This window comes from Diceros bicornis, chromosome 31 (genome assembly GCF_020826845.1).
Source record: "Diceros bicornis minor isolate mBicDic1 chromosome 31, mDicBic1.mat.cur, whole genome shotgun sequence".
Classification (NCBI taxonomy): Eukaryota; Metazoa; Chordata; class Mammalia; order Perissodactyla; family Rhinocerotidae; genus Diceros; species Diceros bicornis.
Window position 1 is genome coordinate 27,248,311 of NC_080770.1, and position 16,721 is coordinate 27,265,031.

A 16,721-nucleotide genomic window follows, 5' to 3' on the forward strand; every position below is an offset into this window, starting at 1 on the left:
AATTACATCAGAATAGAGGTTAGTGTAAGCAAAGTAATTTTAGATATAAGCTTGTGTCTCCAGGACATAAGCAATAGCAAGAACTTAATAGGTGGTCAGTTGTGGTTTATTAAATAAATGAATCATCAGTACCTTGTGGAGATGTTCACTTGCTCTTGGCTCTGTTACTTAGTTGCTATGTGGCTTGATAAGTAAAGTACGCCTCTCTATATTTCAGTTTCTATACCCATAAAATGGATACAATATCTTTCTTCTTATCTACCTCTCAGAGCTGTTTTCAAATTTAATATCCCTGAAGGTCCTTTTTAAATACTAAAGCACAATGTGATTGTAAGATTTTTTTAAGGATTACTTTCTCCTTATTTTCATATAAACAGTGACTAACTAGGTACTTCCTTTTTAAGAATTGATTACTGCTTGGACACTTTTCCATTCTAGGGCCTTTCTTGAGAGAACTGAATTCTCTAAGCCACCTGCTGGGTTATGGAAATAGCTGCATTATCCAGAAACTTATATAATAAGGGGGCTGTGTCTGTAACATGGTGTAGCTCTCCTTCCCCCAAAGAAGCAAGTGCCTCAGATTAAATGTCCTCTGCTGCTGAGTCAGTGACCAAGAGAGACTTTGTTGACTCCCCGCTGCTGGTCTTGTACCAAAGCCACAGGACATGATTGAAGGGAGGCGATTGGCATAAATTGCCTCAGTGAGGGTTTTAGGAAACAGACTAGTAAGGCACTTGCTGGGATTCTTGCTTCTTTCCTTTTGTAATAATGATTAAAACAGCAGGAACAGACCCTGGACAGAGCCCCTGTAGACAATGAAGACCTGAGCCTGATAATAACTGGAAAGGTACACAGTGCCATCCATTAAGAGAAATGCTGAGGGTGAACAGGGAAAAATTGCATCTAGCATTGTTTTACAGGGAGCAGATTCTACTCTCCTTCCTCCTGTTTTCTCTTTTCCTTGGAATTGTCAGGCTTTGTAGGATCCTGAATAACTAGCTCTCAAAAAACTTTCATTGCTCCCGTGAACACATATACAGCACAAATTGAGCTCAATTTCTCCTTCTTGCTTGAATTAATTATTTCTTTTCCTGTGTGGCAATGTTGTCAGATATTGTTTTTCCTGTATCTTTCTTACTCATTTTGTGTTTGTTTCTGCTTTTTTTCTGAGGCATTTCCTGCAAGTGTAGGCTCTCATACTTTCCTGGGTAACCATTTCAGAGGCTTGGCTGGGACTGTTTTTTCTTGAGATGCATCTTGAGTTTGTAACCTCAGGGAATGATAGAGTCTATTCTTGATCAAGCAGGTTAATGTGTGCAGGATGGATGAGGTGGTTACCAATATCCTAAGGCCATGATATATTTGTTAGAAATCATTTGTCGTAGAGGTGGAAACACAATTGAAACTGCATTAGGCATTAAAGGGGATTTATTGGCTCGCATACCTAGAAAGTCCACTGGCACATAAGCTTCAGCCAGGACAGGATCCAGGGACTTAAATGATACTATCAGGGCCCTCTCTTTCTCTCCATCTCTTATACAAGCTCTGTCACAAATAACAGGTAAGATGGCTCCAGATGCCTCAGACTCACATCTTAGCAGGTTAATAAACCAGCAGAAAAAGGCACTATTTCTCAGCAAATACTGCAGAGAACTTTTATATGGGACTTGGTTGTATAAGTTGGATAATATATCTACTCCTGGTGTGAAATATTCATATTGGCCAAGCCTGGGTTTATGCTCACTCTTCTGGGGTTCATCTGTACTCCAACAGTAGAGAATGAATTCCCCCCTGGAAGTACAGGGAACAGAAAACAGGATGAATGCTGAATCAGTAGAAGTCACAGGTGTCCTTAACATATGGTCAAAGCAAAATAAAGTGTAACATATGTAGTGATTATTCCCAATATTAAAAAACACATTTACTGGTCTTTAATCAGATATCTTCCAAAAATATCACAATGTCAGAATAATAATTTAGCAATACAAAACATCAAATAAATTTATTCCGAAAGTATGGCAAAAGAGTATATCTTTAAAATAGTCTTTTCCTGAGTTAGATGAGGTTTCACCTCCATATGTTAGAATGGGGTCTGAATAGGGCAGAAATTCAGTCACTGGTGCACCAGCACTCTCCCTCCCACCTCTCTTTTTCCAGTGCCTTCACTCCTATAGCCATCATTCCCTGGTATTATTATCTATAGGTGCATAATTTCTCCTGCTCTTGTCCTTCTGAGAAGACCCTTAGCAGAGGAAATGGCTGATATACAATGGTTTGGCAGAGTTAACTTTCCTGTACTCCATGTTTTCATCATTTTCCAGCAGGCTAGCTTAGGCAGAGTCGTAAGACAGAAAGTGAAACAGTGCAAGGCCTCTTGAGGCGTACTCTCAGATCTGCCACATCTTCACTGTGTCATATCTTATTGGCTAAAGAAAGCCACAGGCCCAACCCAGCTTTAAGAGATAAAGAAATACAATCAAATTTTTTATGAGAGGAGCTTCAAGCTCTTATTGAAAAGATGAGGATACACAGAGGGGTAGAGAATCACCACAAGTTGCCCAAAATAGATGCCTTCCCCATGTGGTTTCCGCCAATAAGCCAGTTTTTATTTTTTATTAAAAGCGCATTATTGGAAAGACTTCTGGTTTATGGTTCTGCATGTAAGGAGCTTAAAAGTCTCCACTCTGTCCTAACAAGACGTAATAAGCTGAACAGACTTAAAAATTAATATCTCCTTTTGGATCCATAAGAGAGGAGACGACATGGGGCAGAGCAGTGCTCCCAAGATTGGAGAGACAGGTGAATGCAGAGAGTCATAGCTCACCAGAGCACAAACTCACAAGCAAAAATCACCATAGAAATCACCATGGGATCAAGCGCCAGGGGTGGAAAACCAGAATTATAATTGATAAATTGCTGGAGGCTCAATGTGGGCAACTCTGAGAGTTAAAAACTCCAGGGGACACTGTCATAGGAGGGTCCCCACAGTATTGTGTGATTTACCTCTAGGAGCTCAACCAGAGTCCCCAGTAAATATCTAAGAAAAATCTCATGCTTCCAGCGGGAGAGGGAAAGGAACTATTTTGAAATAAGCCAGAACACTCTGTTCTTCTTAACAAGCCCTGACCTTAAGGAAGCTACTTAACCAGAGCCTAATCTGCTGGGATTTCATCAGATTCTAACTGACCTGGGGTAGGGAAATATGCAACTCCAGCCTACTCTAGCTATCTTGTCCCACTTGGTGGGGGTGGCGTACTGAGAAACACTTGCGAAGTTCACAGTCTGGGGGTATAGGCTCATTAAAAGACTGACACCTAGTCATAGGACATAAAACATTTCCCCTCTCCCCACATTTCATCACCACATTACTAAAAGCATTTACAGCACTTCTTTTTACTCAGTACATCATGTCTAGCTATCAAGAAAAAAAAGTACAGGGAATACCAAAAGCAAGAAACACAACTTGAAGAGACAGAGCAAGTATCAGACCCAGACATGGCAGGAATGTTGGAATGATCAGACAAGGAGTTTAAAACAACTATGATTAATATGCCAATGACTTTAATGGATAAAGTAGACAGCACACAAGAACAGATGGGCAATGCAAGCAGAGAGATGAAAATCCTAAGAAAAAATTGAAAAGAAATGCTTGAAATAAAAAAATGAATGTAACAGAAATGAAGAATGCCTTTGAGGGGCTTATAAGTAGACTAGACATGGCTGAAGAAAGAAACTCTGAGCTAGAGGATATATTAATAGAAACCTCAACAACAGAACAGCAAAGACCAAAAAAAAACTGAAAAAAATGGAACAGAATGTTCAATGACTATGGGACAACTACAAAAGGTATAACATACACATAATGGGAATATCAGAAGAAGGAAGAGAAAAAAGGACAGAATAAATTTGAAACAACGACTGAGAATTTCCCCCAAATGAATGTCAGACACCAAACTGCAGATCCAGGAAATTCAGAGAACATCAAGCAGGATAAATGCCAAAGAAAAAAACTACATCTAAGTATATAATTTTGAAACTACAGAAAATCAAAGATAAAGAAAAAATTCTGAAAAAAGCCAGAGGAAAAGAACACTTTACCTATAGAGGAACAACATTAAGAATTACATTCAACATCTCCTCAGAAATCGTGTAAGCAAGAAGACAGTGGAGTGAAATATTTAACGTGTTGGGAGAAAAGCCTATCAACCTAGAATTCTGTACCCTGCAAAATTACCCTTGCAAAAGTGAAAGAGAAATAAAGATTTTGTCAGACAAACAAAAGCTGAGGGAATTTGTTGCCAGTCGACTTCCCTTGCAAGAAATGTTAAAAGAAGTTATTTAGAGAGAAGGAAAATATTATACGTCAGATACTCAGTTCTACCTAAAGAAAGGAGGAGCACTGAAGAAGGAATAAGTGAAGGTAAAAAAAAACTCCAACTTTCTATTCTTATTCTTTTTTTTTCTTTAAATTTTTGTTTATTGCAGTAACATTGGTTTATAACATTGTATAAGTTTCAGGTGTACATCGTTATACTTCTATTTCGGCATAGATTACATCATGTTCACCACTCAAATACCAATTACAACCCATCACCACACACATGTGCCAAATTATCCCTTTCGCCTTCCTCCCACCCACTCGTCCCTTCTGGTAACCATCAATCCAATCTCTGTCTCTATGTGTTTGTTTATTGTTGTTATTATCTACTGCTTAATGAAGGAAATCATACGGTATTTGACCTTCTCCCTCTGACTTATTTCACTTTGCATAATACCCTCAATGTCCATCCATGTTGTCACAAATGGCTGGATTTCATTGTTTCTTATGGCTGAGTAGTATGCCATTGTGTATGTATACCACATCCTCTTTATCCATTCATCCCTTGATGGGCACTTAGGTTGCTTCCAAGTCTTGGCTATTGTGAATAACGCTGCAATGAACACAGGGGTGCATGTATCTTTACTCATTGGTGTTTTCAAGTTCTTTGGATAAATACCCAGCAGTGGAATAGCTGGATCATATGGTAGTTCTATCCTTGAGTTTTTGAGGAATCTCCATACTGTTTTCCATAGTGGCTGCACCAGTTTGCACTCCCACCAGCAGTGTATGAGAGTTCCCTTCTCTCCACATCCTCTCCAACACATGTTGTTTCCTGTCTTGTTAATTATAGCCATTCTGACGGGCGTGAGGTGATATCTCACTGTAGTTTTGATTTGCATTTCCCTGATAGTTAATGATTTTGAACATCTTTTCATATGTCTGTTGGCCATCTGTATATTACTTTGGAGAAATGTCTGTTCGGGTCTTTTGCCCATTTTTAAATAGGGTTGTTGGTTTTTTTGTTGTTGAGATGCATGAGTTCTTTATATATTTTGGAGATTAACCGCTTATCAGATAGATGGTTTGCAAATATCTTCTCCCAATTGTTAGGTTGTCTTTTCATTTTGTTGATGGTTTCCTTTGTTGTGCAGAAGCTTTTTAGTTTGATGTAGTCCCATTTGTTTATTTTTTCTATTGTTTCTCTTGCCTGGTCAGACATGGTGCTTGAAAATATGTTGCTAAGACCAATGTTGAAGAGCGTACTGCCTATGTTTTCTTCTAGAAGTTTCCTAGTTTCAGGTCTTACATTCAAGGCTTTAACCCATTTTGAGTTAATTTTTGTGTATGGTATAAGGTAAGGGTTTACTTTCATTTTTTTGCACGTGGCTATCCAGTTTTCCCAACACCATTTGTTGAAGAGACTTTCTTTTCTCCATTGTATGTTCTTGGCACCTTTGTCGAAGATTAGCTGTCCATAGATGTGTGGGTTTATTTCTGGGCTTTCGATTCTATTCCGTTGATCTGTGTGTCTGTTTTTGTGCCAGTACCATGCTGTTTTGGTTACTATAGCTTTGTAGTATATTTTGGAATCAGGGAGTGTGATACCTCCAGCTTTGTTCTTTTTTCTCAGGATTCCTTTAGCTATTCGGGGTCTTTTGTTGTTCCATATAAATTTTAGGATTCTTTGTTCTATTTCTGTAAAAAATGTTGTTGGAACTTTGATAGGGATTGCATCGAATCTATAGATTGCTTTAGGAATTATGGACATCTTAACTATGTTAATTCTTCCAATCCAAGAGCATGGAATATCTTTCCATTTCTTTGTGTCTTCTTCAATTTCGTTCAGCAATGTTTTATAGTTTTCGGTGTACAGATCTTTCACCTCTTTTGTTAAGTTTATTCCTAGGTATTTTATTGTTTTTGTTGCAATTGTAAATGGAGTTTTATTCTTAATTTCTCTTTCTGCTACTTCGTTGTTAGTGTATAGAAATGCAACTGATTTTTGGATGCTGATTTTGTATCCTGCAAATTTACTGTATTTGTTTATTACTTCTAAAAGTTTTTTGGATGGTTCTTTAGGGTTTTCTATATATAAAATCATGTCATCTGCAAATAGTGAGAGGTTCACTTCTTCGTTTCCCATTTGATCCCTTTTATTTCTTTTTCTTGCCTGATTGCTCTGGCTAGGACTTCCAGTACTATGTTACTTAGAAGTGGTGACAGTGGGCATCCTCCTCTGGTTCCTGTTCTTAGAGGGATAGGTTTCAGTTTTTCACCATTGAGGATGATATTAGCTGTGGGTTTGTCATATACGGCCTTTATTATGTTGAGGTACTTTCCTTCTTTACCCATTTTATTCAGAGTTTTTATCATAAATGGATGCTGTATCTTCTCAAATGCTTTCTCTGCATCTATTGAGATGATCATGTGATTTTTATTCTTCGTTTTATTAATGTGGTGTATTACATTGATTGATTTGCGAATGTTGAACCATCCCTGCATACCTGGAATAAATCCCACTTGATCATGGTGTATAATCTTTTCAACGTATTGTTGTATGTGATTTGCTAGTATTTTGTTGAGGATTTTTGCATCAAAGTTCATCAGTGATATTGGCCTGTAATTTTCTTTTTTTGTGTTGTCCTTTTCTGGTTTTGGTATCAGGGTAATGTTGGCTTCGTAGAGTGAGTTAGGGAGCTTCCCCACCTCCTCAATTTTTTGGAAGAGTTTGAGAAGGATAGGTATTAATTCTTCTTTGAATGTTTGGTAGAATTCACCAGGGAAGCCGTCTGGTCCTGGACTTTTATTTTTGGGGAAGTTTTTGATCACTGTTTTGATCTCCTTACTGGTGATTGGTCTATTCAAATTCTCTACTTCTTCTTGATCCGGTTTTGGAAGGTTGTATGATTCTAAGAATTTATCCATTTCTTCCACATTGTCGAATTGGTTGGCATATAGCTTTTCATAGTATCCTCTTATAATCTTTTGTATTTTGGAAGTGTCTGTTGTAACTTCTCCTCTTTCATTTCTGGTTTTACTTATTTGTGCCTTCTCTCTTTTTTTTCTTGGTGAGTCCAGCTAAAGGTTTGTCAATTTTGTTTACCTGTTCAAAGAACCAGCTCTTGGTTTTATCAATTTTTTCTATTATATTTTTGTCTCTATTTCATTTATTTCTGCTCTGATTTTTATTATTTCCCTTCTTCTACTGATTTTGAGCTTTGTTTGTTCTTCTTTTTCCATTTCCTTTAGGTACATTATTAGATTGCTTATTTGAGCTTTTTCTTGTTTGTTGAGATAGGCCTGTATTGCTATAAACTTCCCTCGCAGAACCACTTTTGCTGTATCCCATAAATTCTGGCATGTAGTATTTTCATTGTCATTTGTCTCCAGGTATTTTTTTTTTTTTTTTGTGAGGAGATCAGCCCTGAGCTAACATCCGCCAATCCTCCTCTTTTTTTTTTTTGCTGAGGAAGACGGCCCTGGGCTAACATCGGTGCCCATCTTCCTCCACTTTATATGGGACGCCGCCACAGCATGGCTTACCAAGCAGTGCGTCGGTGCACGCCCGGGATCCGAACCAGCGAACCGCGGGCCGCCGCAGCGGAGCGTGCGCACTTAACTGCTTGCGCCACGGGGCCGGCCCCTGTCTCCAGGTATTTTTTTGATTTCTTCTTTGATTTCTTCCTTGACCCATTCGTTGTTCAGTAGCATTTTGTTTAATCTCCACGTATTTGTTGCTTTTCTGATTTTCTCCCTATAGTTGATTTCCAGTTTCACACCGTTGTGGTCAGAAAAGATGCTTGGTATTATTTCAATCTTCTTAAATTTATAGAGACTTGCTTTGTGGCCTAATATGTGATCAATCCTGGAAAATGTTCCATGTGCATTTGAAAAGAATGTGTATTCTTTGGTTTTTGGATGGAATGCTCTGTATATATCTACTAGGTCCATCTGTTTTAGTGTGTCATTTAAGGCCAATGTTTCCTTATTGATCATCTGTTTAGATAATCTATCCATTCGTGTAAGTGGAGTGTTAAAGTCCCCTACTGTTACTGTGTTACTGTCTATTTCTCTTTTTATGTCTGTTAATAATTGCTTTATATATTTAGGTGCACCTACATTGGGTGCATAGATATTTACAAGTGTTATATCCTCTTGTTGGATTGTTCCCTGATCATTACGTAATGCCCTTCTTTGTCTCTTTTTACAGTTTTTGTTTTAAAGTCTATTTTGTCTGATATGAGTACTGCAACCCCAGCTTTCTTTTCATTGCCATTTGCGTGGAGTATCTTTTTCCACCCCTTCACTTTCAGTTTGTGAGTGTCTTTATTTCTGAAGTGTGTCTCTTGTATGCAGCATATATATGGGTCTTGTTTTTTTATCCAGTCAGCCACCCTATGCCTTTTAATTGGAGCATTTAGTCCATTGACATTTAAAGTAGCTATTGATAAGTATGTACTTACTGCCATTTTTTAACTTTTTATTTTTTCTCAGTGTTTTAGTAGTCCTTCTCTGTTCCTTGCTCCTTCTATACAGAATTGATGGTCTGTTTAGTTTGACTTCTGTCTGAAAGCTCTACTCTTTAACTCCCCTCCTCCCTCATTTTATGTTTTTGATACATATCTAACCTCTTTTTTGTGCATTTGTATCCATTACCCTCTTACCATGGAAATAGATAATTTTTCCTATTTGTGATCTTCTCTTTCCCCTTAAATCAGTCCCTTTAACATTTCTTGTAGCACTGGTTTCTTGGTGATAAACTCCTTTAATTTTTGCTTGTCTGGGAAATTTTTGATCTCTCCTTCTATTTTGAATGATAACCTTGCTGGGTAGAGTATTCTTGGCTGTAAGTTTTTTCCTTTTAGCCCTTTAAATATATCGTGCCACTCTCTTCTAGCCTGTAAGGTTTCTGCTGAGAAGTCAGCTGATAGCCTTATGGGGCTTCCTTTTATGTAACTTGACTTTCTCTTGTGGCTTTTAGGATTCTCTCTTTATCTTTAATTCTGGACATTTTGATTATGATGTGTCTTGGTGTGGGCCTCTTTGGGTTTATCTTGTTTGGGGCTCTCTGTGCTTTCTCTACCTGGATGTCTGTTTCCTTCCTTAGGTTAGGGAAGTTTTCATGTATTATTTCTTGAAATATATTCTCTGCCCCTTTGTCTCGCTCTTCTCCTTCCGGGACAGATATAACACGGATGTTAGTGTGCTTGATGTTGTACCAGAGGTCCCTTAGACTGTCCTCACTCTTTTTAATTCTTTTCTCTTTTACCTGCTCAGCTTGTGTAATTTCTTCTAGTCTTTCATCCAGCTCACAGATCCGTTCTTCTGTATCCTCTACTCTGCTTTTGATTCCCTCTAGTGAATTTTTCATTTCCAATATCGTATTCTTCATTTCTGATTGGTTGTTTTTTATATCTTCCATTTCTTTGTTGACATTCTCACTGAGTTCATCTATTCTTCTCCCCGGATCAGTGGCATCCTTAACACTCTTAGTTTGAACTCTCTGTCGGGTAGGTTGCTCATTTCTGTTTCACTTAGTTCCTTTTCTGGAGTTTTGTCCTGTTCCCTTACTTTGAATGTATTCCTTTGCCTCCTCATTTTGCCTCTTTCCCTGTGTGTGTGTCTACGTATTAGGTAGGTCAGCTATGTCTCCTCGTCTTGGATAGGTGACCTTATACAAATGATGCCTTAAGAGTCCTGCAGTGTGCTTCCCTCAGTTCTCAATGTTCCAGGGGTGACCCCTATGTGGGCTACGTGTGTCCTTCTGTTGTGGCCTGTTTGCTCTCCCTGTAGGTGCCCAGGTAGGCTGAGTTATGCTCCTGGTCAGCTGTTGTAATGCTCAGCTGTTTGTAGTTGTTGTGGACCTTTCAGTCTCTTTATCGGGTGTGGGGAGCCCCAGCACAGTTGGCTGCAAGTTCTAATAGCACATTTGTGTTGCAGTATTTCTTTTAGGTGAGTAGGCCCCCAGTGTTGCAGGTTGTTAGGCTCAGGGGCTTACAATTGCTATAAGCCTCCAGCCTTTAGGTCTCTTGTCAGCTCTCTGAGGATTGCAGCTGGGTGGAGCTGGCCTCAGGCACAGGAGCACCCAATTATTTCAGGCTTTGGAAGGTAGGGCAAACCCCCTATGTGGGTCTTTGAGAAGCACAAGTCTTCTGCAGCTGACAAGCCCTGCCGCCCACAGGCCCCCACACACAGTCAACACAGTCCTGCCCTGTGTGTGCGCCCCGACCACCTGAAGTGGACCCAGTCTCTCCACGGTGGGAGCCCCACACAGTCCACCACTGCCCCACACTCTCCACCTGCTCCTTGTGCACGCCCTGCCCCACTGAAGTGGGCTCACTTGCCAGGCTGCAGAGAATCCAGTCACCAATCTGTGCAGGCCCACAAGTTGCCTGAGGGCTTGTTGTTGGGTGGGGCCAGTCTCTAGGGTGGGCTGCCTGCCCTGGCTGAGCTGGATTAAATCGGGTGCTCTAGCGGGTGGGGCAGACCCTGGGCTAGCAGGCCTCAGGGAGAACTCCAATGGTGTCTGTGTCAGCAGGCCCACACCAGGCCACAACAATGGCTGCCGCCAATGTCCCAGTCCCTGGAGAGGTCTCACCTCTCACCAAGATGCACTCAGGGCCTATCAGGTGAGTCTCTTCACCAAAGCACTGTGCACATTTCTTTCTGGTGATTTTCGGTTGTTTTCTGAAATAGGTGAGTTTGCGCATGGGCCCTTTAAGAGCGGTTTTAATTTTTTTGTGAACCAGCTTTTCTGGGGGTACTCCCCAATGTTTTAGTAGCAGGCAAAGTCAGTTATTCTGCCACTCATCTCGGTTTTGCTGGGTCCACAAAATACCCACAGCTGGGGCGCTCCCCGGCTCAGGTCCCTGTGCCTCCAGGGAGGGCTGCGTACCTGTGGGCTGCTCCCGGGTGGCAGTGAAGCTGGCTACTTGCGAACACGGTGTTTTTCCTCTCCAGAAGGGAGTTTCTGCCTCTTCCACCTCAATTAGGATTGTCCTTTGTTGCAGGAGTTCCTCTTATCCAGTTTTCAGTTCTGTCTCAGGAGTAATTTTTCCATGAGTAGTTGTAAATTGGCTGTGTCCGTGGGAAGAGGTGATTTCAGAGTCTGCCTACACCGCCGTCTTGACTCCCCTCTATTCCTATTCTTAATTGACCAACAGATCCCACTTTTTTTTTAAAATAATAAAAGCAATAATGTATTCTATTGTGTATACTTAGGTATATATCATATATATTTATTTACACATATATAAATATATATATATTTCTGTATGCTTATAAATAAATGAAATGACTAACAGCAATGATATGTGACAGGAAGAAGAAATTAGAATTATTTTGTTATGAGGTTCTTAAACTACCTATGAAGTGGTATAGTGTTATTTGACAGTGACCTTGGATTAGTTGTGAATATATGTTGCAAACTCTAGAGCAACGAATAAAAAAGGTTAAAAAATAAGTATAACTGATATGCTAATAAAGGAGAGAAAATGGAATCATATGAAATGCTCAATTAAAATCACAAAAGGCAGAAATGTAGTGGAAGACAAAAATAAAAACAAAGAACAAGGTCAACAAATAGAAAATCATAATGAATATGGTAGATATTAATCCAACTATACCCATAACCACTTTGAATGTCAATGGTCTAAATGCATGCATTAAAAGACAGAGATCGTAAGAGTGGATCAAAAAAACATGGACCAAATATATGTTGTCTTCAAGAAACCTACTTTAAGTATAAAGACACATATGTACTAAAAGTAAATGGATGGAGAAAAATACACCATGCTAACACTAATTAAAAGAAAGCAAGAGTAGCTATATTAATTTCAGCCAGAACAGACTTCAAAGTAAGGAAAGTTGTCAAGAATAAAGAAGGATGTTATATAATGATAAAGGAGTCAATTCTCCAAGAAGACACAATAATTCTTAACGTGTAGGTACTTAACAACAGAGCATCAAACTACATGAGGCAAAAACTGATGGAACTGCAAGGGGAAATATAAGAATCTACTATCATAGTTGGAAACTTCAACATCCCTCTCAGAAATGGACAGACTCAGCAGGCATTTTACTGATTTTTCAGTAAAGACGTAGTTGAACTTAACAACACCATCCGTCACTGGATATAATTGACATCTGTTGAGTACTTCATCCAACAACAGCAGAATACTAGATTTTTCTCAATCTCACATGGAATATTCACCAAGATAGACCACATTCAGGGCCATAAAATGCACCTTAACAAATTTAAGAGAATAGAAATCATACAATGTCTGCTTTCAGACCACAATGGAATTAGACTAGAAATTAATAACAGAAAGGTAACTGGAAAATCCCAACATATATGGAGGTTAAGCAGCACACTTCTAAATAACACATGGGTCAGAGAAAAAATCCCAAGAGAAATTAAAAATATTTTGAAGGAAATGAAAATGAAAACACATCTTCTCAAAATTTGTTGGATGCAGCAAAAGCAGTACCTAGAGGGAAAGTTATAGCATTGAATGCATATAGTAGAAAAGAGGAAAGATATAAAATCAATAATCTAAGTGTTCACCTTAGGCAAACATCTAGGAGTGGAATAGCTAGATTATATAAATAAGTGTATGTTTAATTTTTAAAGAAACTACCAAACTGTTTTCCAAAGTAGTTGTGCCATTTCATATTCCTACCAGTAATACATAAGAGTTTTCATATCTCTACATCCTTGTCAACATTTGGTCTGGTAATGTTCTTAGCATTAGTCATTCTGATAAGTTTCTAATTATATCTCATGGTAGTTTTAATTTTTGTTTCCCTAATGATTAATAAGGTTGAGCATCTTTTCTTGAGCTTATTTGTCATCCATATATCTTCTTTGATGAAGTGTGTGTTCAAATATTTTGCCCTGTTTTTTTATTGGGTTGTTTGATTTCTTATTAAGTTTTGAGATTTCTTTGTATTATATAAATAATATCTAATTATATATATCTAATAATGTCTATATTTATATCCTTTATCATATGTATGCTTACAAATATTTTCTCCCAGTCTATAGCTTAGATTTTATTCTCTTACCAGTGTGTTTCGTACAGTAGGAGTTTTTAATTTTTAAGTTGATGAAGACCAATTTGTCATCTTTTCTTTCTGGACCTTGTGTTTGGTGCTGTATCCTAGAAATCTTTGCTTAACCCAAGATAACAAAGAAATTTGCTTATGTTCTCTTCTAGAAGCTTTGCAGTTTTACATACTATGTTTAAGTCAATGATCGATTTTGAGTTAATTTTTGCATAAAGTAAGAGGTATGGATAGAATTTCTTCTCCTTTCTTTCCTCTTTCTTTCGTATCTTGCCTTCTTTCGTATCTTGCTTTGTTTCCTTTCTTTCTTGCTTTGTTTCCTTTCTTTCTTTCATCTTTTCTTTCTTTCTTTCATCTTTTCTTTCTTCCTTTCTTCCTTCCTTCCTTCTTTTCTTCCTTTCTTTTTCTTTCTTCCTTCCTTCCTTCCTTCCTTTCTTTCTTTCTGTTTTTGTCTTTCTGCCTTTCTTTTTCTTTCCTTCCTTCCTTCCTTCCTTCCTTCCTTCCTTCCTTCCTTCCTTCCTTCCTTCCTTCCTTCCTTCTTTCTTTCTCTCTCCCTCTCTCTCTCTCACTCTTTCTCTCCTTCTTGCATATGGATATCCAATTACTTAAGCACAGTGTTGAAAAGACTAGCCTTTCTCCACTGAATTGCTTTTGCATTAAATTTTGGACATACTCAGTGTGTAATGTCTATACGATATCCAAAGAGTATGACCAGTCAGTAACCGAATTTCAAGTTTTAAGAGAAGAGAGAGTACATATTTGGGAAACTTATTATACAGATGGTGATTGAATCTGTGAGAACAGATGATATAATCAAAGAGGAATATGTGCAATGAGAAAAGAATAGCTAAGTAGAGAATGAGAGGAGTAGACAGAGAGGTGGAAGGGGAATTAAGAAAGCTTCTTTTTTTTTTTTAACTTGAAATTTATTTGTTATTGTGCAATAGATAAACTATTGGGATCTTTTTTCTATATTTTAGTTAAACTTTTTATTTTGAGATAAGTGTAGCTTCACATGCAGTCATAAATAATGATACAGAGAGATCCTATGTACCTTTTATCCAGTTTCCGCCAATGATAACATCTTGCAATGTATAGTACAATATCACAACCACGATATTGATATTGATACAGTCAAGATACAGAAGACTTACATCACTACAAAGATCCCTAATATTGTCCATTTATAGCTACACCCACTTTCCCCCATGACCCCTCACTCACTCACTACTAATTCGTTTGCATTTCTACAACATTCTCATTTCAAGAATGCTGTATAAACAGAATTATATAGTCTGTAACCTTTGGGATTGGCTTTTTTTCTCTCATCATAATTCTGTGGAGATTCATCCAGGTTGTTGCATGTATAAATAGTTTCTTCATTTTTATTGCTGAACCATATTCTGTGGTATGGATTTATTACAGTTTGTTTAACCATTCTTCCATTGAAGGATGCCTGGGTTGTTTCCAGATTTGGGCTTTACAAATAAAGCTGTTATAAACATTCATGTACAGGTTTTTATGTGAACATGAATTTCCATTTCTCTGGGATAAATGCCTGGGAGTGCAATTGCTGGATTTTGTGGTAGTTGCATGTTCAGTTTTTTAAGAATCAAGAAATCTTGATAGTTTTAGAGAGGAGAAAGGAAAGGTTTCAAGAGTTAGATGGTGATTATTGCACTAATATTAATAGAAAAACACTTTCTCAAATTTTTGTGCTATTTACAATGTATTATTTATAGATAAGACATAATTTGAGTTTAATTTTTATTAATAACATTTTCTATCACTTAAGTAAAGACAATCAATAAAACAATAAATCAAGCTCTGTTTTGTAGCATCTGCCAATCTCCATGATGTAAATACTCCTGTGGTGCCCTATTTCAACCTACCAATTTGATGTCACTGAAAGTGGAGTTGGGAAGGGATGTTCAGTACCATCATCTGGTATTTCCATCATACAAATACAAGAGACATGACCTCAAGAACACAGACAATAGAAAAATACAGTAAGATAATTAGGAAGTGATTATTTTGCATATTTGTTGCCTTTATTTAAACTGTGTTTACAAAATTTAAGTTTTAATAATGGCTATGCTTGAAAACCAACTTACAGAGTTCCAAAAAATTTAGCAATCAGCTCTCAAGAACTGGTATGAGTTGGATTCAGAAAACCACTTATTGGGGGGCCGGCCCTGTAGCTTAGCAGTTGGGTGTGCGCACTCCACTACTGGTGGCCCAGGTTCGGATCCTGGGTGCACCGATGCGCTGCTTCTCCGGCCATGCTGAGGCAGCGTCCCACATACAGCAACTAGAAGGATGTGCAACTATGACATACAACTATCTACTGGGGCTTTGGGGAGAAAAAGGGGGAAAAAAGGAGGAGGATTGGCAATAGATGTTAGCTCAGGGCTGATCTTCCTCACAAAAAAAAAAGAAAACCACTTAATGTTTCTCTCTTCCTGAGCCTCACTAATTTTCTTCTGTATTTTCTGTGTGTTCTAGTCCAATTACCTAAATACACTATACTTAATTTTTCCACCAGCATAGGTCTTAAAATGGTCTAGTTCTTTTCCCCAGGCAATAATTTTATTGGGAACTGTTCCTTTTAAAATATTATAATGTTTGTTTTTTCTCGATTATATGGCTAATACATATTCACTATATAAAATTTGGAAATATGAAGAGGAATATAAAAACCACCAATAATTTTGTCACCTCTATAACAATGATTTCTAAAATACATTGGAATTTTATTCTATGCCTAGTCTTAGCTGCAGAGAACTAAATAATAATTTGATCTTTGATCATTTCTTCCTTGGCCTAAAACTCTATTCCCCACATATTTCTTTCCAGCAGTACTGAGATTAAATTTGCAGCAGCAATTTGCGTGTCTCTAGGTGTTGGAATACTTAGTTTAAACAAGTTATGACAATTCTGTTCTCCATTTTCCCAGCCTCCTTCATGCCTGGGGCTGGCCAAGTGATCCACATCAGGCCAATGACTCAAGCGAGTAGGGAGGGAGACGTTATTTTGGGAAAACTTTTACTTTCTTGATAAAAGCTGATCGACGTGTAAAAATAAATGCAATTTCCCCATTTTTCTGCCTTAGACATGAGTATCTGGAGCTGCCCCCAACACCTAGAATGGATGGGGTGACAAACATGGAGAAAAAGGCAAAGAGAATTTCAAAAATGCCAGCCTTGACAGCTTACAGCTCTTGAATTAAAGCCAGAACTTTCTACCTCCAGAATTCTTTTAAGAGAGAAGAAAAACCTTATATGTTTAATCCACTATTAGTAAGATATTCCTACTTGATATGCCTACCTCCCTT

The 16,721-nt window shown here is 38.1% G+C and overlaps 1 long non-coding RNA gene across 1 annotated transcript in view; it reads left to right on the forward strand.

The window, feature by feature from the left end:
* The window catches only part of LOC131395218 (uncharacterized), a 44,228-nt gene extending 27,835 nt beyond the window's left edge, over positions 1–16,393 (forward strand). Inside the window, exon 6 of the long non-coding RNA XR_009216302.1 lies at positions 16,344–16,393. This is a non-coding gene — a long non-coding RNA (uncharacterized LOC131395218). The remainder of the gene's footprint in view (positions 1–16,343) is intronic.
* Positions 16,394–16,721: the final 328 nt, after the last annotated feature.